This window comes from Erinaceus europaeus, chromosome 6 (assembly GCF_950295315.1).
Source record: "Erinaceus europaeus chromosome 6, mEriEur2.1, whole genome shotgun sequence".
Lineage (NCBI taxonomy): Eukaryota > Metazoa > Chordata > Mammalia > Eulipotyphla > Erinaceidae > Erinaceus > Erinaceus europaeus.
Window position 1 is genome coordinate 35,839,011 of NC_080167.1, and position 21,298 is coordinate 35,860,308.

Consider the following 21,298-nt stretch of genomic DNA (forward strand, 5'->3'; position numbering starts at 1 on the left):
TCTCCAGTCACTGGTACTTGTGTTTATGAATTCTGACAGGTGCTCAGTAAGTCCTAAATGCAGGCACTATGCTAGGAAATATAAGATTAAGCCCAAGAGCCTCAGCCATCAACTAAGCTTATGTTGTGACATGGAAGACCAAAATCAAATTACAATAGAAATCAATAGAAGTGGATACATTTAGCACATATGACAAAGGAGAGTCCCAGCATGTAGCAGTATAGACTAAACTGAGGGTCAGGTAGAGATCATGATCAATGTCAGAGAAATGGGGAGGGAAATGATGAAGTGTTAAAAGGAAGCAGCCAATCCAAGCCCTGAAGGGAGAAGGCTGTGAGTAGGAGGGAGAACTGGGGTTGGGGTGGAGGTGGATTCAGAATGAGGCAGGCCTAGTCGTAGAAGACCCTCTGACTGAATGTACATTTTGTCTTTGTTGTTAAGGGCCCCAAAGCCATTAGACTGTATCTCACTGCAGAGACAGAGCGAACTTGGCAACACTGAGTGCTGGAAGGGGTGCTGTATAAATCTCAGTTGTGTAAGTCATACTAAGGTGCACACTGGGGTGCTAGAAGCCTGAGAGTTCTGGTGCGGTGCACTAGAGACTGATGTCTGGGGAAGGGATGGTGGATATGGAGGGAAGAGAGGCAGGTGTGGAGTCTGGGCCTTAAAATGAAAGTCTGTGTCTTGCATGATAGCTCTTTTTTTCCTCTCAGTTTATTCTTGCCTTGGAACTAGTGGTGGTGGAGGGGCAGCTCATTAGAACTGGGATATTCTCTGAAGCAAACCCAGAAAGACTATAAGAGAGACTTGTGCTATTTTGGTGTCCCCTCCCATCTCAGATGCTAACATAGTGATTTTAAATGATAAATGAGCCTTGGAGCAACTTGTCTCAGAAAGCACTCCTTTTTCTAGTATGTGCTCTGAGAAGCTACGTTGTATGTCTTGGGTAGCAGGTGGGGGAAGAGGGCAAGCAGAAAGGGAAGAGAAGGATTCAGGGGAGAATAGGGGAAGGGGAGAGAAGAAAGGAGGAAGAGGGAAACAAGTGGGAGGAGAAGGGGGAGAAAGTGGGCAGGATAGAAGGGGAAGGTAGCTAGAGGGAAGAGAGGAGGCTGCAGCTGTCTGCTTAGCCCCGGCTGGCTGCCTGCCTCTCAGTGGGTGAGTCATGCTGCCAGCTCCCACCGCTGCCTCTATTTTTATATCTGTGCCTGCTCATATCTGTCTCACTGATTAAGCCTTCCAACTGGTGGAGGGGATCTGATGGCAGAAAGCGAGGACAGAGGGAATAATTTAGAAGTCTAAATAGGAATTACAGAGTGATCTCTCTCTCTTAATAGGAGATAGTCACTGTTTAAATAACCAAGCACTTTAAGCTGCTTAAGAGCACCAGGAATTACCAGGGTTCCTGCAGCAGCAGCAGCAGCAGTTTTGAGAAGAGGAGCAGAGTTGACCAGAACAACAACGTAGGCTCTGGCACAGGGAGATGGTGACAGCTGCAAGAGGGTTTGGGAAGTTGTGCTATTAGGCACTTAAATGTGATGCGCTGCGCAGTAGGGCTCCCGAACAGACAGTAGGAAGGGCACTACTCTCACACTCAGCAGCAAAGGTAACAGATGGTCAGAAACACATGTGAGAAGCTATATTTCAGTCTGATGCCCACAATTGCCACTCTACAAGCCATGTTACTTTGTGCAATTTATTTGACCTCTTGGAGCATCAACATGGGGAAACAGGTAGTATGACCAGCTCTGCAGCATTGGGGGTATGTGTACAACACTGACTAGAAAGACTCAGTATTTGGGGCTGGGCAGTAGTGCAGTGGGTTATGTGCATATGGCCCAAAGTGCAAGGACAGCATGAGAATCCCAGTTCAAGCCCCCAGCTCCCCACCTGTGTGTGGGGTGTCACCTCACAGGTGGAGAAGTAGGTCTACAGGTGTCTTTCTCTCCCCCTCTCTGTCTTCCCCTCCTCTCTGGATTTCTCTCTGTCCTTTCCAACAAAAGCAACAGCAATAAAAACAACAACAATAACTCCAACAACAAGGACAAGGGCAACAAAAATGGGAAACATTGCCTCCAGGAACAATGGATTCGTGATGCAGGCACCGAGGACCAGCGATAACCCTGGGGGTGGTGGGGGTGGTGTTACCATCAGCTGTGTTGGAAGGGACCCTCATGAATCTCCCTCTTCCCTTTGATATGGTTCAATGGTAAGACATATTTGCCTCACCATGGGACTTTGAGTCCCTTTTGGGGTTCAGCCTCCATACCCAGAAAAAGAAAACACATCTATAGTATATTTTCTGAGGTTCTATACGTTAATAGGTTGATTGTTCATTGCATTCAGATCAGACTCTTGTGTGGGTCCTGGTTCCTACAGTTAGCATCTTTGCATATAGACACAGGGTAAATGTTCAAGTACCTAAAAGGCAATTGTAAGAGGATAATACATTTGCTGGGAAGAGTCAATTGAGCTGGAAGCAACATACACTTTCCCCCATGTTTTAAGGAAAAGGGTTAATGTGTGCTTTCCTGGTTTTCTTAGGTGGACACTAGTGCGCTGTCCTTTCCCATATCCTGGGCCTGGCAGAGAATAAGCATGAGTATTTCTGGTGTGTCCTCAGGAAGAATCACCATATTCACCTGATGACCGTCTCAAGGCTTCAGGGCTGTGTTTGCACTGAAGCTGGGGCAAGGCAGGCTAAGCCCTTGGTTTCTGCTGTATGACTCAAGTGCTGCAAACATCATACCCACAAGAGCAGGCACCTGGCCACTAGCACAGGCATCTTCTTCTGAGGACTCTGTGTACAGGCCATTGTCTGCTCTTTACACAAATTAGCATGGGCCATCAACAAGTGCCTGCTTTAGGATTTTTGTTTTCCCAATCTTCCTGGGAAAGTCAGCACTGCTTTAAACTCAGACTTTAAGCCAAGAGTGGCTCTGGTGGACCTAGGGAAGAGGAAAAAAGTGTACACTTTGCAGAGATGCTGGCTGGTCAATGGGACTCAAATCACATGCTGCCTAAGCAATCTCCAACTTTCCCACTCTTATCTCTGTGCTGGGACCATCGCTATTCTCAGTGTCTCAAGTATCTGACTGTCACAGAGCAGAAACCCACTGCTCACTGCAGTCTTCCTGTCAGCTCCTGGACGTTTTGTCTTCCTGAACAGATTCTTCAGGAGCCCGTGTATTGTCCATGTACATGAGTCCATGCCCCCAGATAGATAGCAGTGTGCCTGGCCCAAGAAAAAAGGTGGCCTAGCCTTGAAGTGCTAGGATATTTCTAACCAGTGTTCAGATGCCTGGCTGGGCTTTGTTCCTTTCAAGTGCTCCTTGAGAGTAGTGCCCAAACTTTCTGATAATGTGGTCCCCAGAACCCAGATAGTTCCTTTTACAAGGCCGGGCTTGAACCAAACAGTGAGTGTCAGTGTTTCAGCCCATCCTGATCTCTGGCAGGGGGCTTTTCCTTCTGTGAGCAAGAAGCAACATGTTCCAAGCAGGCCCATTCTTCAGATTTGAGAAAAATAAGACTGAGAGTTGATGGTAGAGTCCCAGGCTACCCTGTTTCTCTATTCTTGCACTGCTTCCAGGTGAACTTAGAAAAAAATCAGATAGAGGTAGACTCAGGGACAGAAACAGAGAAGGAGAGAAATCACAGCACTGGTGCTCCCCCCAGAGCTTTAATGTGAGGGGTTCAAACCAGGACTACTTGCTTCTACCTGTCAGGAGAAATATCTACTAAGTTACTTTCTCTAGCCTGTTACTACTTCTCAGTCAAGTCAAGTCATGGAATGCCTGGGGGTGGGTGGATCAGGGTTTTTTTCTGGATGAAAGATAAAGGGGCAAGGATCAGCTTGTGGCTCACCTGGTGGAACACACTTTACCACGTTCAAGGACCTTGGTTTGAGCTCCTGGTCCCCATCAGTGGGAGGTGGGGGTGGGGAAGCTTAATGCAGGCATCTCTTGCTCCCCTCTATCTCTCTCTATTTCTAACCCTTTATTGAAAATATAAAAGAAAGAGAGGAAGGGATGACCACAGGTAATGAGGGAGATGTACATATACAACCTTGGTTGAAAAAAGAAGAATGAAGGGGATATTTTCCTTCCAGACCTCTCAATTAGAGCTACTGTTGAGGACAAAATATACTACCTTCCTTTATACAGTGTCTTGACTTTTCTAAGTGGACTTCATTCACTCTCTGTGCTAGTTTTCTGTTGCATAGAGTTTATTCTCCTCTAGACCAAAAGTACCCAGAACTGGACCCAAGCTTCTGCTGTGTCGCTAACTCCAGAGCTTGGGGGCAGGAAGGAGGGTGTGGGGAGATAGTGGCCTTCTTGGGCTGGGCTCACTGTGACAGCTGGGCCACATGCCTGTCATTCCCCCCAGTCTGCTCATCCTCTCAATATAGGGTGCTGTTGGCATGCCAGGCAGGGACCTCAGGCTTGTAGGCTGGACACCCTGCTGTTTTAGGGTGAGGCCAGTAGGGACAGGCAAGGACAGGTGTCAGCTTTCTCCTCCTTGCATGGCCAGAGCCTGAAGCCTGTGTTCTGATTTGTGTGTATTATTAGTCCTTGGGACTCCTGCAGCTATGGGTGATCCTTAGAGGGGAGGCTCATTCCAGTCTGGGAAGGGGGATATTAGTCCTCAGCCTGAACTTTGTCCAGGTCCTTTATTTTATTTTATTTTATTTTATTTTATTTTATTTTATTTTTTTTAACTTTTTTTTTCCTTTTTTTTTATTTTTTATTATTTATTTATTCCCTTTTGTTGCCCTTGCTGTTTTATTGTTGTAGTCACCATTGACGTCATTGTTGTTGGATAGGACAGAGAGAAATGGAGAGAGGAGGGGAAGACAGAGAGGGGGAGAGAAAGATAGACACCTGCAAACCTGCTTCACCGCTTGTGATGCGACTCCCCTGTCCAGGTCCTTTAAAATGGTTCAGAGAACAGCCTCCTGGGCTTCTCCAGGCAAAAAAAATGCCTAGGAGACTTTTTTCAGTGACTTTTCTTCCTATCCTCTTTATTGGTGTGAGCCTTGTGTGGGTTTGTCTGCCTCAGCTGACGACTCCTGTACTCCCTACCCGGAAACTTTCTATACACTGATATGCTTCTGCTCTATAAATTGTCTATGGCTATGCACCCAATCTCATCTGATCTTTTCTACAAACTAACTTTGTTCATGGCTGAGGAACTTGATCAGATATCTCCCCAGTAGCCGACAGGAATGCTTATTAGGGTAGTGAATACCATGACCCAAAAATGAGAGTTAATTTTGGAAATTGGAGCCACACTGCTCTGGAGGCAGGTGCAGGCCCCACTCAGAACAGCAGCCAACCTTACCCCCAGGCAGAGCCCTGTGCTGCTGAACTTTGGGGAGGAAGGAAGACACACAGTCTTCTATTCCAGCAGTATTTGATGGAAACCAGTGGGAGGAGAGAGTCTCTGCAGCTTTGACATCAAACTGATAGTACATGGCTGATATCACTGGGCAGTTGGAGCAGCAGATGAGGACTACTTCACTGGCTGCATTTAGTCAGCGGGTGAGTCTATCCTCTGTTGCTCCTGAGACCAGGCCTAGTTACATATTTGGTTTGATTTTATTAGTTTTATTGTTATGGTTACTCTTTAACTACACACTAAAAAATCAGAAACCAAGATTTGGACAAAGCATGTACATGGCTCTCTCAACACCAAGTGCTAGGAAATAATGGTGTGTATGTGAACCCATATATACATCCAAAGGGGGCTGGGTGGTGGAGAACCTGGTTAAACACACATGTTACCATTCATACATCTATAATTGTCTCATTACATATTCATGTACATATATATATATATATTTTCATGTACATATATATTAAGTAAATGTGAGTTCATACTAATATCTCTAACTTTTTTTTCTCACTGGGATTATTGTTTTGACTTGGTGCCTGCATGGATCCACTGTTTCCAGTGACTAATTTTTCCTTCTTTTTTCAAAAATTTCTTTAAGGGGGGGATTAATGGTTTACAGCCAACAGTAAAAAACAATAGTTTGTACATGTATAACATTTCCACATAACAATACTCTAGGTCCTCCTCTGCCATCATGTTACTGGACCTAAACCCTCCCCCCCAGCCCAGAGTCTTACTTTGGTGCAACACACCAACTCCTGTCCAATTCTGCTTAGTTTTCCCTTTTGATATTGTTTTTCTTTCCTTCTTTTTTTCTTTCTTTCTTTTTTTTTTTTTTGCCTCCAGGGTTATTGCTGGGGCTTGGTGCCTGCACTATGACTCCACTGCTCCTGGAGACCACCTTTTCCCTTTTGTTGCCTTTGTTTATCATTGTTGTTGTTATTGATATTGTTGTTGTTGGATAGGACAGAGAGAAATGGAGAGAGATGGGGAAGACAGAGAGGGGGAGAGAAAGATAGACATCTACAGACCTGCTTCACCAATTGTGAAGCACCCCCCCAGAAAGTGTGGAGCCAAGGCTTGAACTGGGATCTTTATGTCAGCCCTTGTGCTTCACACCACATGCACTTAACCTGCTGTGCTACCGCCTGGCACCCCCTGATCTTGTTTTTCAACTTATGCCTATGAGTGATATCATCCCATATTCACCCTTTTGTTTCTGACTTATCTCACTGAATATAATGTCTTTGAGCTCCATCCAAGATGGGGTAAAGAATGTGAGTTCACCTGGTCCTGAAATGAGTGCAGCCTGCCATGTTATGTTCTTCAGATGTGACCATGAGCTATAAGTTCAGACCAATAGGGACTTAGAGGTTACACAGGCTCTGGCGCTAAATATAAATATGCATTTACATATGGGCCCTGGAGCAAGTGGATGGAGGTAAATAGTTAATTTTAGCCACAGAATTTTTTTTATATATATAAGAATGGGAGCTACTCTCTGCCCTAGTCCAACTTTCCAGTCATTTTTCTCTACTCTGACACCATTCTCTCAGACAATATTCTTATCCAACCTCATGCTTGCTGCCAAACTCAAACAAAACTACTATAGTTGTATGCCCTTAGGAACATGCCTAAAATGGTTCTCCTAGCTTTCTTCTACCCTAAAATCCCTAAGCTCATCGCTCTGATCCTACCTTCTGGTTCCTGTTCATTAACCATCTTGTCTCAACTTGGGTCATGCCACCTTCCAGACACCAAGCTACAAATACTACCATGACTTCACCCTGACTTCTCTGGGCAAACGACCTCACCAATGTGTCCTGGACTCTAACATCTCCAGAGGTCTGGTCCACTAGTTCTTCTTCTTCTAGCGTTTGCCCTTCTTCCGTAGCCAGTCAACAGTGTCAGGTTGAGCCTGATGTAAATTTTCGAGACCTCCTTTGAATCTGGAGAGGTGGCAGTCGTTGACTATGTGGGTCATAGTCTGTCTGTAGCCGCAGGGGCAGTTCGGGTCGTCTCTGGCTCCCCAGCGATGGAACATAGCGGCGCACCGGCCATGGCCTGTTGGATAACGATTGAGGAGGGCCCAATCATAACGTGCTAGGTCAAAGCCAGGTTGACGCTTGCAGGGGTCTGTGATGAGGTGTTTGTTCTTTACCTCAGCTGACTGCCAACTCTGTTTCCAAGAGACTGGAACAAAGAAGTTCAGTAGTGAAAGACAGAAACAGGCTGAGGGTATGGATCAACCTGTCAATGCCCATGCTCAGTGGAGAAGCAGCTACAGAAGCCAGAACTCCTACTTTCTGCTCCTCATAAACAATCTTGATCCATACTCCCAGCGGTGTAGAAGTGATAGAATAAAGATAAGAGGATTCTGCACTCCAGCTCCATCAGCACCCAGAGAGAGAGAAGGAAAAGGAGAGGGAAATATGGAAGTAGCTATGACACTGTGAGTGGCTTAGAGGGACATATGGAGATAGTTATGATGTCATGAGTGACTTAGAGTGGAAGAGAGGCTTGAATCAGAAAAAGAAGGGGCAACTATGTATAAATGTGGACAGACAGTTGTAGAGAAGATGGTTGACCCATGTCTACAACTTTAGGGGAACTGTGGTGGATTGCAGTGGGAAGAATAAAGATTCAGAACTCTGCTGGTAGGAATGGTGTGAATTCAAACCCTTGCTGACATGTAATTCTGTAATATAAAATATTTTTAAAAATAAATTTAATTTAAAAAAAAGGCAGGTGAGTTCACCATGAACCTGAGACTTTGGAGCCTCAGGAAATGAGTCTCTTTGCATAACCATTATGCCATCTACCCCTGTTCACATTTCTCAGTTTTTCCACATAACAATTCAATGCCCCTCTAGGTCCTCCTCTGCCATCATGTTCCAAGACCTTAACCCTTCCCCGCTACCCCAGAGTCCTTTACTTTGGTGCCATACACCAGACTGAGTCCAAGTTCTATTTTGTGTTTATTGTTTAACTTTTTTAAAAATTTGAATTCATTTCACTGAAGGTGCCTTTAAAACTTAAGAGTTCGGCCAATATTTTCCTCTAAGTATTTGATAGTTTCTGGTTTAACGTCCAAGAGGTGTTGAAATCCCCTACTATTCCTGTATTGCTGTTACTATATTGCTGTAGCCCTTTCAGTAGATGTTTGATTTGTTTACATGGCCTCTCATTGGGTGCATAGATGTTAATAATTGTTAAGTCTTCTTGATTGAGGATGAGATATGGAGAGGCATAGAAGGAGAAAGAGAAAGAGAGGGAGGTAGAACATTTGATGCTGGAGATGGAACTTGGGACCTTATGCTTGAGCACTCAATGCCTTATCCAAATGCCTATGCCAAATCCAGGGCTAGTTCTAAGCTCTCTTAAGGGTAGGAAAGCAATGCTATCTAAACAGCTGAATCTTTATTTTCTGGGGCATCCTCCTCTCTCGTCTCTGCACATCTCAGCTCCCTTACTGTGTCTGTGAGACCTGGGAAATTTAGAAACTGCCTCCACTCCCATTCCAGTGCCTTCAACAGAGTATCTTTCCTTTGACATTTATGAGTAACTGGTTGGGTGTTAGAGGTGCAGGTGCCCTTTTTCCTGAGAAGGGAAGTATCCAAGAAATGTCTTTGCCATGTGCATCATGAGAAACCTGGTCTTAACTTCTGCATGAGAAGTCAGTCACACCTACCCTGAGACCATCCTATTCAAGTGATATTGGCTTCCTACTTACCCATCATCTGAAGGTGACCTGTGTTTTTCCTTTATAACTCATCTCTACCTTCACCTCTGAAGCAGGCAGAAGTGACTAGGCAGATAACAAACAGCCAACATAATCTGTTTGAGAGGACACTGGTAGAGGGTGGGGATACATGGTGAGACCAGAAACCCAACTTTCCTCCCCAGTTTCTTTGTTTACATGGACATAAAAGTGTTAAATACTGAGATTCTAGTCTCATAATCCAAGACATGACATGGAAGGACAACTGAGAGACTAGGGACTCACAAAAACAACTGTGGCTTGCAACACAGGGTCTTAAGAGATGTGACATAGAGAAGCTCCATAACTTTGTCTTTTGATTTAGAGTTGGCATCATGGTAAGCCATACCAAGAATGTGCTGATTCCTTAGGGAGCTATATGCTTTCTTGAATGAGAAGTGAGATTTACTTATTTATTGTTGTTTTTAGGGATCCATCCCTTTGGAATGGCTTTTTCAGACATAGATATAAATAGAAAGAGAAAGGCAGTGAGAAAAACCGACAGAGAGATTGATGGTAGAAAACCACAGTACTGATAGTTCCTCCAATGGTGCTCAAGCTTGTCATGGAAAGTAGGATACTAGCTGAGTATATTTTGCCAGCCATGACAGGAGTGAAATTTAAATCTGAGGAGACAAAGCAAGGTAACAGGCACCTTTGGACCCTACTCTGCTGACCACTGGGGAAGAGAGCAAGGTGATGGGAGTCACCTCTCCTGTCCTGAAGTGCCCAGTGAAAAATGTAAGATATAAGAGGCACAAGAGACCATAATAGGTGATGGGATCCCATCCTATGAGATTTAAGTGGGCTGAGCAGTCATATTTAACCTTCCCAGAGGCTGTGGGAAATGCCAATGAGTGGCATTTGGGGGGACAAACCACAAAAACTTATGTTCATGAGTCCCAGGGGTCACTTCCTATCTCAGCTAATTCCAATTCATTTCCTTGTAAAAAAAATAATAATTTGTGTAATTATGTTTTCGTTGTCTCAGCTGGGTATGTAGTGTAAAACAGCCATCAGCTAATGGTATTAGCAGCTATCAGTGCTATTTGAAAGAGAGGCCAAGTCCAAGGCTGCCTTTACTGGTCTTCCTACTGCTCTTTGGGTATCCACCAGGATGTCCAAGCCTTGAGAGGTGCCAGGATACTGTCTACCCAGCTTGCATCCCTGCTCCTGAAAGGACATGAGCAGAGTTACATTTCCTTCTGGTTCTTGCCTCAAGTTGGAGCAATCCAGGTCAGCTGACATTTTTCATTCTCTTCTAAATAAAAAGTAGAAAGGCATATGGGCTGGGAGGTAGTGCAGTGGATAAAACATGAGACTCTCATCAATGCAATGAGTGCCCCAGCATGCTTCACTTCAGACTGTGACCAGAGACTTCATGTGTGGAATGACAACCCTTCAGCTTCATCACTCAGGTGAGACCTTTCCTTTCATAGTATTCTCTAATTCCAGTCCAGGTGTTCCACTCCCCAATAAAGTCCCCAAACCTAGATATAGTCCAGGTCCCCTGAGATAGAGCATAGGTTCACACGTGCCCATAAACTAGGGAAAAAATATACACCTGAAAGCAGAAGTATACAAGAGCATGCAGGGAATATCCCCCAACATTTCATCTGCACTATTCCAGTCTTTAGGTCCATGATTGTTCAACAATTTGTTTAGCTTTGTATGTTAACCCTCTTTTCAGCCACCAGGTTCTGGATGCCAGCAAGATGCCGACCAGACTTCCCTGGACAGATGACCCCATCAATGTGTACTGGAGCTCCACTTCCTCACAGCCCCACCCTACTGGGGAAAGAGAGAGGCAGGCTGGGAGTATGGATCGACCAGTCAATGCCCATGTTCAGTGGGGAAGCAATTACAGAAGCCAGACCTTCCACCCTCTGCAACCCACAATGACCTTGGATCCATACTCCCAGAGAGATAGAGAATGGGAAGGCTATCAGGGGAGGGAATGGGATATGGAGATCGGGTTATGGGAATTGTGCGTAATTGTACTCCTCTTATTCTATGATTTTGTTAATGTCTCCTTTCTTAAATAAATAAATAAATAAATAAAAACGAGACTCTCAAGAATGAAGACCTGAGTTCAATCCCCAGCAGCACATGTACCAGAGTTATGTCTGGTTCTTTCTCTCTCTCCTCCTATCCTCATAAATAAATAAATAAATAAATAAGTAAATAAACAAATATTTTAAAAAGTAGAAAGGTCATAATAGTTTGGTAAAACAATGCCCCTAAAATGACCATATCCTAGTCCTCATGCTTATTTTTTTTTTAATTAACACTAGAGTTATCACTGGGGCTCGGTGCCTATACTATGAACCCACCACTGCTCTGGATGGCCACTTCCACCCTTATTTATTCTTTATTAGCTAGGACAGAGAAAACTTGATAGAGGAGTGGAAGATAGGGAGAAAGAGAGACACCTGCAGACATGCTTCACCACTTGTGAAATTTCCCCCTTGTAGGTAGGGAATGGGAACTCAAACCCAGGCTCTTAAGCATGGGAACATGTACACTCAACCAGGAACACCACTACCTGGCCACCTAATCCTCAGACTTTTGAACCACTGTCCTTATATGACTAAATATTTTGTGGATATAACTAAGGCAAGGATCTTGAGATCATGAGGTTATTCTGATTAATTTAGTGGACCCAGAGTAACATGAGTTCTTATAGGAGAGAGTGGAAGGTGGGGGAGAATAAAGTGGGAAATAGGGCAAGAGGAGGAGATGTAATGATGAGAGCTGAGGTGAGAGACTGCAGAAGACCATGTGGCCAGGAATGCAGACAGCCTATAAAGAATTGAATTTAAGATTTCCAACTTCCAGAAATATAAGATAAGCCAGTAGTATTTTAAAAAATATTTATTTATTCCCTTTTGTTGCCCTTGTAGTTTTATTGTTGTAGTTATTATTGTTGTTATTGATGTTGTTGTTGGATAGGACAGATAGAATAGAGAGAAATGGACAGAGGAGGGGGAGACAGAGAGGGAGAGAAACATAGACACCTGCAGACCTGCTTCACCACCTGTGAAGCGACTCCCCTGCAGGTGGGGAACCAAGGGCTTGAACTGGGATCCTTTAGCTGGTCCTTGCGCTTTGCACCACCTGTGCTTAACCTGCTGTGCTACCGCCTGACTTCCAAGTCAGTAGTTCTTAAGCCACAAAAGTTGTGGTAATATGGTACAGATATTTGGAAGCCAAGATAAATATCTTATAAAATATGATCCTATGAAAGACATCCCTCTTCTTGGTACAGACTGAACTTTCTGTAGCAGTAATAGACATTGTTTTTTGTTTTTTTTTTGTCAAGGAGATATTTTTTCTTCAGAATCTCTACTACACACTACTCCAAAGCAATTGATTTTTTTATGCTGAGTTTCTGTTATCTTTACATCAAAAGCAAATTTGTTTTCTGTATCAGCCTTATTTGGATGAAAATCAGTTTGCTTTCTTTGTTTTGACTGGCTTCTCTTTGAAGGTAGTGATTGCCTGATTTTGCTCTTTAGAACATCTTCATTTCATTTTTTAAAAAATATTTTATTTATTCTCTTTTGTTGCCCTTGTTGTTTTATTGTTGTAGTAGAACATCTTCATTTCTATTATAGAATAGAGTCCTGTAGATAAGTCCTCTACAGTTTGAATATTTATTTTTTAAAATATTATTTATTTATTATTAAATAGAGACAAAGGGAAATTGAGAGAGAAGGGGGAGATAGGTATGCCATATATAGACTCCATTATTTTGAGTAATTTTCCCTCTATTCCCATTTTTTGTAGTGCTTTGATCATGAAGGGATGTTGTATTTTGTCAAAGGCTTTCTCTGCATCTAGTGATATGACCATGTGGTTTTTGGTCTTGCTTTTATTGATGTGGCAGATCATGTTGGTTGATTTATGTATATTAAACCAACCTTGCATGCCTGGGATAAACCCCACTTAGTCATGATTAACAATCTTTTTAATATACTGCTGTATCCAGTTGTCTAGAATTTTGTTCAATATTTTAGCGTCCATGTTCATCAGAGATATTGGCCTGCAGTTTTCTTTTTTGTTTGTGTCCCTGTCTGACACAATATCAGAGTGATGTTGGCTTCATAGAAGCTGGCAGGGAGTATTCCAGTGTCTTCAATCTTCTGAAAGACTTTTAAAAGTAGAGGTATTAGTTCTTCTTTGAAGATTTTGTAAAATTCATTTGAAAACTATCTTGTCCAGGACTTTTATTTTTGGGAAAGTTTTTGATAACCATTTCAATTTTGTTGGTTGTGATGGGCCTCTTCATATTCTCTAGTTCCGCTTTATTTAATTTTGAAAGTTTGTAGGTATCTAGGAAATCATCCATTCTTCCAGGTTCTCTATGTTGGTGACATATAGTTGTTCATAGAAGCCTCACATGATATGTTGAATTTCTGTGGTGTCTGTTGTGATATTTCCTCTTTCATTTACAATCTGATTTATTTGGGTCTTCTCCCTTTTTTGTTCTGTGAGTCTGGCTAAAAGTTTGTTGATTTTGTTCACTCTTTTGAAGAACCAACATTTACTTTCATTGATCTTTTGTATATTTTTCTTATTTTCAATGTTACTTATTTCTGCCCTAACTTTAGTTCTTTCTTTCTTTCTTTCTTTCTTTCTTTCTTTCTTTCTTTCTTTCTTTCTTTAAATTTTTAAATATTTATTTATTTATTACCTCTTGTTGTCCTTGCTGTTTTATTGTTGTAGTTATTATTGATGCCATTGTTGTTGGATAGAACAGAGAGAAATGGAGAGAGGAAGGAAAGACAGAGAGGGGGAGAGAAAGATAGACACATGCAGACCTGCTTCACCACCTGTGAAGCAACTCCCCTGCAGGTGGGGAGCTGGGGGCTTGAACCAGGATCCATACTCTGGTCCTTGTGCTTTGTGCCACATGTGCTTAACCTGCTGCGCTACTGCCCACTCCTAACTTTAGTTATTTCTGTCCTTCGGGTTACTTTAGGGTTTCTTTGTTCTTCTTCTTCTAAGTCTTTAAGATGTGCAATTAGGTTGTTTATTTGTGCTTTTTCTTGTTTCCTAATGTGTGCTTGTATGGCTATGAACTTCCCTCTCAGTACTGCCTTAGCTGTGTCTCAAATATTTTGATAGCTTGTATCTTCATTTTCATTGAACTCTTGAAACATTTTGATTTCTTCCTTTATTTTCTCTTTGACCCAGTAGTTGTTAAGGAGTGTACTGTTGAGCTTCCATATTTTGGGACTATTACTAATCTTTTGTTGATTGTTAAGTGTTAGTTTCATTCCACTATAGTCTGAGAAGATGCTTGGGATGATTTCAATGCTCTTGAATTTTCTGATGTTGTCTTTGTGGCCTAACATATGGTCTGTCCTTGATAATCACCCATGTGGACTTGAGTAGAATATGTATTCCGGTTTCTTGGGGTGCATGACTCTGAAAATGTCCAGTAGTTCTAGTTTATCTATTTCCTCATTTAGCTCCCTCATTTCTTTATTGATTTTTTTTTCCTGGATGATCTGTCAATTTGAGAGAGTGGTGTGTTGAATGTTGATTGTGTCGCGGGGGAGAGAAATCGATTGGAGCCAATCTGGGCTGCTGCTCACACAGCGAAGCAGGAGAGGAACCAGGAACTGAGTGGCTGAGCGGGAATGCAATGCAATTCTTTTACTGATCAGAAAAAAAAATGTCTTTATATCTTCTGAAGAGGAAGTGGCAGGTTGGAAAAGGAAATGGCTAGGAGAGGGGGAAAAAAGAGCGCAAAGGTAGCAAGCTTCCATCTAACCAGTGGGGATTAGACCAAAAAAACAATGATTATGTAAATAGATCACAGCATCAAGCAATGCAGCATGGAGCAGGGGGAGCTGGCATAATGCCCAACAGCTGAAGTCCCCTCCTATGATTCTGTTGCTGTTAATATATTGCTGTAGCTCTTTCAGTAAATGTTTGCTGTATTCAGATGGCTTCTCATTAGGTGCATAGATGTTAATAATTCTTAAGTCCTCTTGATTGACTGAACCTCTGAGCATTAAGTAATGTCCATCCCTATCTTTTTAAATTTTATTTATTTTAAATTCTATTGTGTCAGATGTGAGAATAGCTGTTCCTGACCTTTTTTTGTGGGCCATTAACTTGTATGATAGTTTTCTATCCTTTCACTTTGAGTCTGTGTTTATCTTGTTGAGTTAGGTCAGTTTCCTGTAGACAGCATATTGTTGGGTTGTGTTTTCTTACCCATCTTCCTACTCTGTGCCTTTTAATAGGTGAATTCAGGCCATTGACATTTATTGATATCATAGACTGAAGATATTTTATTTATTTATTATTTTAAAGGTTTTTTTATATTTTATTTATTTTTCCTTTTGTTGCCCTTGTTGTTTTATTGTTGTAGTTATTATTATTGTTGTCATTATTGATGTCATCATTGTTAGATAGGCAGAGAGAAATGGAGAAAGGAGGTGAAAAAAAAGAGGGGGATAGAAAGATAGACACCTGCAGACCTGCTTTACCACCTCTGAAGCAACTCCCCTGCAGATGGGAAGCCAGGGGCTGGAACCGGTATCCTTATGCCAGTCCTTGCACTTTGTGCATGTGTGCTTAACCCACTGCGTTACTGCCCAGCTCCCAGACTGAAGATATTTTAATGTCATTTTTGTAGATTTTTATAGTGTTCTGATAGATGGCATATTTATGGTGGTCTGACTGTTTATAGGAGACCTTTCAGAACTTCTTTCAGGGCAGATTCTCTGTTCTTGTCTTGTAGCCTTCAGGATCCTTTCTTTATCCTTATTCCTTTCAGTTCTAAATATGATATGTCTTGGTGTCTTCAAGTCTGGGTTAATTCTGTTTGGGACCCTCTGGGCCTCTTAAACCTTTATGTCTTTTTTTGTTGTCTAGACTGGAGAAGTTCTCAGCTATTATGTCCTGAAGAATGCTTTCTTCCTCTCCTTCTCTTCCTTCCTCTGGTAAGCCAATAATGTGTATATTATTTCTTTTGAAGTCATCCCATAGGTCTCTGTTGTTGTTTTCAGAATTTCTTAATCTCTTTTTGAGATCTCTTACTTCTTTTTAAATTTTCTCTAATTCATCCTCGATCTTGCTAATTCTGTCTTCAACCTCATTTATTCTATTCTCTCTCCCCTCTACTGTTTTCTGGAGTTCATCTGTTTTGTTACCCTGTACTGATGCTGTTTTAGCTTGTTCAGCTAGTTGTGTTCTTAGCTCAGCTATTTCAGCTTTCAGCTCTCTAATAACCTTGAGATAATTAGTGTTTTCTTCCAGGGTCTCATTCGTTGTTTCTGCATTTCTTTTTTTTTTTAAATATTTTATTTTATTTATTTATTCCCTTTTGTTGCCCTTATTGTTTTATTGTTGTAGTTATTATTGTTGTTGTCGTCATTGTTGGATAGGACAGAGAGAAATGGAGAGAGGAGGGGAAGACAGAGAGGAGGAGAGAAAGACAGACACCTGCAGACCTGCTTCACCACCTGTGAAGCGACTCCCCTGCAGGTGGGGAGCCGGGGTTCGAACCGGGATCCTTATGCCAGTCCTTGTGCTTTGCGCCACCTGCGCTTAACCCACTGCGCTACAGCCCGACTCCCGTTTCTGCATTTCTTATGACAGTTCTTTCAAGCTCTTTGCTCACTCCTGTGACCATTTCCTTAACAAGCGTTTGGATGTTAACCTCACTATTATTTGGTTCAACCTTTGGGCAGCTTTTAGCTGGACTCTTGTTCTGGTTCATTTCTCCTGTATTTCTTCTTGTTGGTTTAACCATTCTATATAGTATGTTATGATGTCCCTCTCTCAGTACTTTGTTGGTAAAACAGAGTGGAGGTGGTGCCTCAACTGGTAAACTGCTAGACTGTTAACAGCTGCTCAAGCTCTCATTAGGCAGGTCCTCCCTGTCCACGAGCCACACATATTTACACTCACTGGTGGTTTGGTGGATTCCTGAAATCATTCTAGTCCTGCCTTGTTGTAGTTCCAGGTAGTCTCCTTTGGTATTGTTAGCTGACCCAGGAGAGGAGAGGAGAGAAACAGAGCTACCTCTGTGTGTAGCTTTCTAAGAATGCTCCCTCACATAATAAAGGCAGCATCCTTTTGAGAGAGCTATTTCTCCTGAACTCAGTATTATTAGTTTTTGCTAAATGATTACCAAGAAGTTTCCATAAAACAACTTAAATATATAACGTATCTCTCCTTTCCCTCTCCATTTTGCTGTCATATTAAATAAAATAAATGTTAAAAATAAATAAAATATATTTACACAAAGTATATTTTTGCAAAAAAAGTATTTTAATTAAATTATTTTCATTGAAATCTTGAATTTTCTCCTGTGTCAGGTTACACATGAACATGGACTCCTGCAATGTCCTGCCCAAAAGCACAGAGCCACCATCTCCTGCCAATCAACTGTAATAATGTGAGGAGCTCATGGTGCCCCCTAGAGCTAGGTGAGAACATTTTTGAATTTGTGCTGCAGCTACTCAGCTCAAGGTGTCCCATGTCTCAGTACAGAGAGTGCATGCTGGGAGTTGGATGGTAGTGCACCAGATTAAGTGAACATAGTACAAAGCTCAAGGACCCATGCAAAGATTCCTGTTGAAGCCTCTGGCTAACCACATACAGTTGTTTATTTTCCTCTCCCCCTCCTCTCTCAATCTCTCTCTGTCCTAAAAAACAAAACAAAACAAAACAAATAACATCAAAAACAAAACAGAGTGCATGCTCACCATATTTGGATTATTAAGACCTTTACACATGCTGTTCCTACTGTCCATGGACCTAGACTCCCTAATGTCTGGGTGTGCTGGTTCCATCTCACCCTTCAGATTGCAGCTGGAGCATCAGCTGGCTGAAAGGCTGTTTTATGTGTGGTTGTTTTACTCATGTATGGTAAGACACCCAGGACAGAAATGACAGTCATGAAGAAAGTTGTTTTATCCTAATAGTTACTTAGAAATAAGAAGCAAGAAACTTACGGAGGTGGAGCTATGAGCAGCAGATCGCTTTCTCTCCTCTCCTCTCCTCTCCTCTCCTCTCCTCTCCTCTCCTCTCCTCTCCCAGATAAACTAGGAATACCAAAGGAGACCACCCAGGACCGAAACAAGACAGGATTAGAATGACCACAGGAACCCAGTAAATCACCAGTGAGTACAAACACGTGTGGCTGGTGACAGAGAGGAGAGAGGAGCCTAAGGAGAGATTAAGTGACTGCTAACAGTTCAACAGTTTATCAGTTAAGACACCACCTCAAGTCTGCTCCACCAACAAGGGGACAGCTTAAGGGAGGAGAGGACTCCCCAGAGACTCACCAAGTGCAATTCTGAGTCTCCATTGCTACTGCCCTCAGAATCTGGAGCAGCGACAGGGAGGGACACCAGGGGACAGAGATCTAACCAGGAAACTCAGGAGAAGACCTATACCTCGGTGGCATAGCTGAGGGGCTGTGAAAGTCTCTTTGCATAACCACTGGATTATCTCTGCCACACCCTGCTTTATCTCTTGGTCAGGAGTCAGTGATTAAGGTAAGAAGCCTACTTATAGTTTAAAAGCCCTCAGGCTCCCATAGCCTACAGGGAAGAAAAAAAAAAGGCTTTTAAACCACTGAGCTCCAACTCAGAGATTTAAATACTATTGAAACAATTGTTAACTTCTGCCACTGTGAACCCTTAAATTAACTTACTTAGACACAAGTCAATCCAGGCAATAGTGATCAATAATTTGAAAAGTACTGATAAAGGGAATTTATAACATAATATATAAAATGGTTAAAACAACAAGAAGAAATATTGGAGAATCGAACAGCTAAAAGTCCTCCAGAGGGTGAAACACAAAATAACAAGTTCAACATCCAAACATTAGCTAAGGAAATAATAATAGGAGTGAGTAAAGAATTTGAAAAAGTTATAAACAGAAATACAGGAACAACAAATGAGAATATGGAAGAAAATACTAATTATCTCATGGTTATTAGAGAGCTGAAAGCTGAAATCACTGAGCTAAGAATGCAACTAGCTGAACAAGCTAAAACAGTATCAGAGCAGGGCAACAAAACAGATGATCTCCAGAAAACAGTAGAGGTCAGAGAGAATAGAATCTATGAGGCTGAAGACAGAATTAGCAAGATTGAGGATGAATTAGAGACAACTAAAAAAGAAGTAACAGATCTCAAAAAGAGATTTAAGACATGCTGAAAACAACAACAGAGTCCTATGGGATGACTTCAAAAGAAACAATATATGCATTATTGGCATACCAGAGGAAGAAAGAGAAGGAGAGGAAGAAAGCATTCTCCAGGCCATAATAGCTGAAAATTTCTCTAGTCTAGACAACACCAAAGACATAAAGATTCAAGAAGCCCAGAGGGTCCCAAACAGAATTAACCCAGACCTAAAGACACCAAGACATATCATACTTAGAATGGAAAGGAATAAGGATAAAGAAAGGATCCTCAAGTCTGCAAGAGAAAAACAAAGAGTCACCTACAAAGGAAAACCCATAAGATTAGCAGCAGACTTCTCCATACAAACACTACAGGCCAGAAGAGAATGGCAAGATATCTATCGAGTGCTCAATGAGAAAGGCTTTCAGCCAAGAATACTATATCCTGCTAGGCTGTCATTCAGACTAGATGGAGGCATCAAAACCTTCTCAGACAAGCAACAGTTGAAGGAAGCAACCATCACCAAGCCTGCCCTGAAAGAAGTTCTGAAAGGTCTCCTATAAACAACCAGACCACCATAAATAGGACATATATCAAAACACTCTAAAACTCTACAAGAATGGCGTTAAAATATCTTCAATCTTTGAATTCAATAAATGTCAATGGCCTGAATTCACCTATTAAAAGACACAGAGTAGGAAGATGGATCAGAAAATACAACCCAACAATATGTGGTCTACAGGAAACCCACCTAACTCAACAAGACAAACACAGACTTAAAGTAAAAGGATGGAAAACTATCATACAAGCTAATGGCCCACAAAAAAGGGCAGGAAAAGCTATTCTCATATCTGACATGATAGAATTTAAAATAGATAAGATTAAAAAAGATAGGAATGGACACTACTTAATGCTCAGAGGATCAGTCAATCAAGAGGACTTAACAATTATTAACATCTATGCACCCAATGAGAAGCCACCTAAATACATCAAACTTCTACTGAAAGAGCTACAGCAATATATTAACAGTAAAACAATCATAGTAGGGGACTTCAACACCCTACTCTCTCAACTTGACAGATCATCCAGGCAGAAAATCAATAAAGACATAAGGGAGCTAAATGAAGAGATAGATAAACTAGAACTATTGGACATTTTCAGAGTCATTCATCCCAAGAAACTGGAATACACATTTTACTCAAATCCACATTGGTCACTCTCAAGGATAGACCATATGTTAGGCCACAAAGACAGCATCAGCCAATTCAAAAGCACTGAAATCATCCCAAGCATCTTCTCAGACCACAGTGGAATTAAACTAACACTTAACAATCAACAAAAGATTAGTAACAGTCCCAAAATGTGGAAGCTCAACAGTACACTTCTTAACACCTTCTGGGTCAAAGAGAAAATCAAGGAAGAAATCAAAATGTTTTGAGAGTTCAATGAAAATGAAGACACAAGCTATCAGAATATATGGGACACTGCTAAAGCAGTCCTAAGAGGGAAGTTCATAGCTATACAAGCACACATTAGAAAACAAGAAAAAGCACAAATAAACCGCCTGATTGCACATCTTAAAGACCTAGAAGAAGAACAACAAAGGAAGCCTAAAGCAACAAGAAGGTCAGAAATCACTAATGTTAGGGCAGAAATCAATAACACTGAGAATAGGAAAACCATACAAAAGATCAACGAAAGTAAATGTTGGTTCTTCGAAATAGTAAACAAAATCAACAAACCTTTAGCCAGACTCACAAAACAAAAAAGGGAGAAGATCCAAATAAATCGGATAGTAAATGAAAGAGGAGATATCACAACAGACACTGCAGAAATTCAACATATCATGCGAGAAACATATGAAAAAATGCTCCAAGTCTCTGATTGTCAGAGAAATGCAAATAAAGACAACAATGAGATACCACTTCACTCCTGTGAGAATGTCATACATCAGAAAAGGTAACAGCAGCAAATGCTGGAGA

At 41.8% G+C, this 21,298-nt stretch overlaps 1 long non-coding RNA gene across 1 annotated transcript in view; it reads left to right on the forward strand.

Annotated features, from left to right (window-relative positions):
• The first annotated feature begins 4,967 nt into the window (after positions 1-4,967).
• Positions 4,968-21,298, forward strand: part of LOC132538907 (uncharacterized) — a 40,635-nt gene continuing 24,304 nt past the window's right edge. The window contains exons 1-3 of the long non-coding RNA XR_009550216.1: positions 4,968-5,537; positions 17,494-17,604; positions 18,227-18,300. This is a non-coding gene — a long non-coding RNA (uncharacterized LOC132538907). The remainder of the gene's footprint in view (positions 5,538-17,493; positions 17,605-18,226; positions 18,301-21,298) is intronic.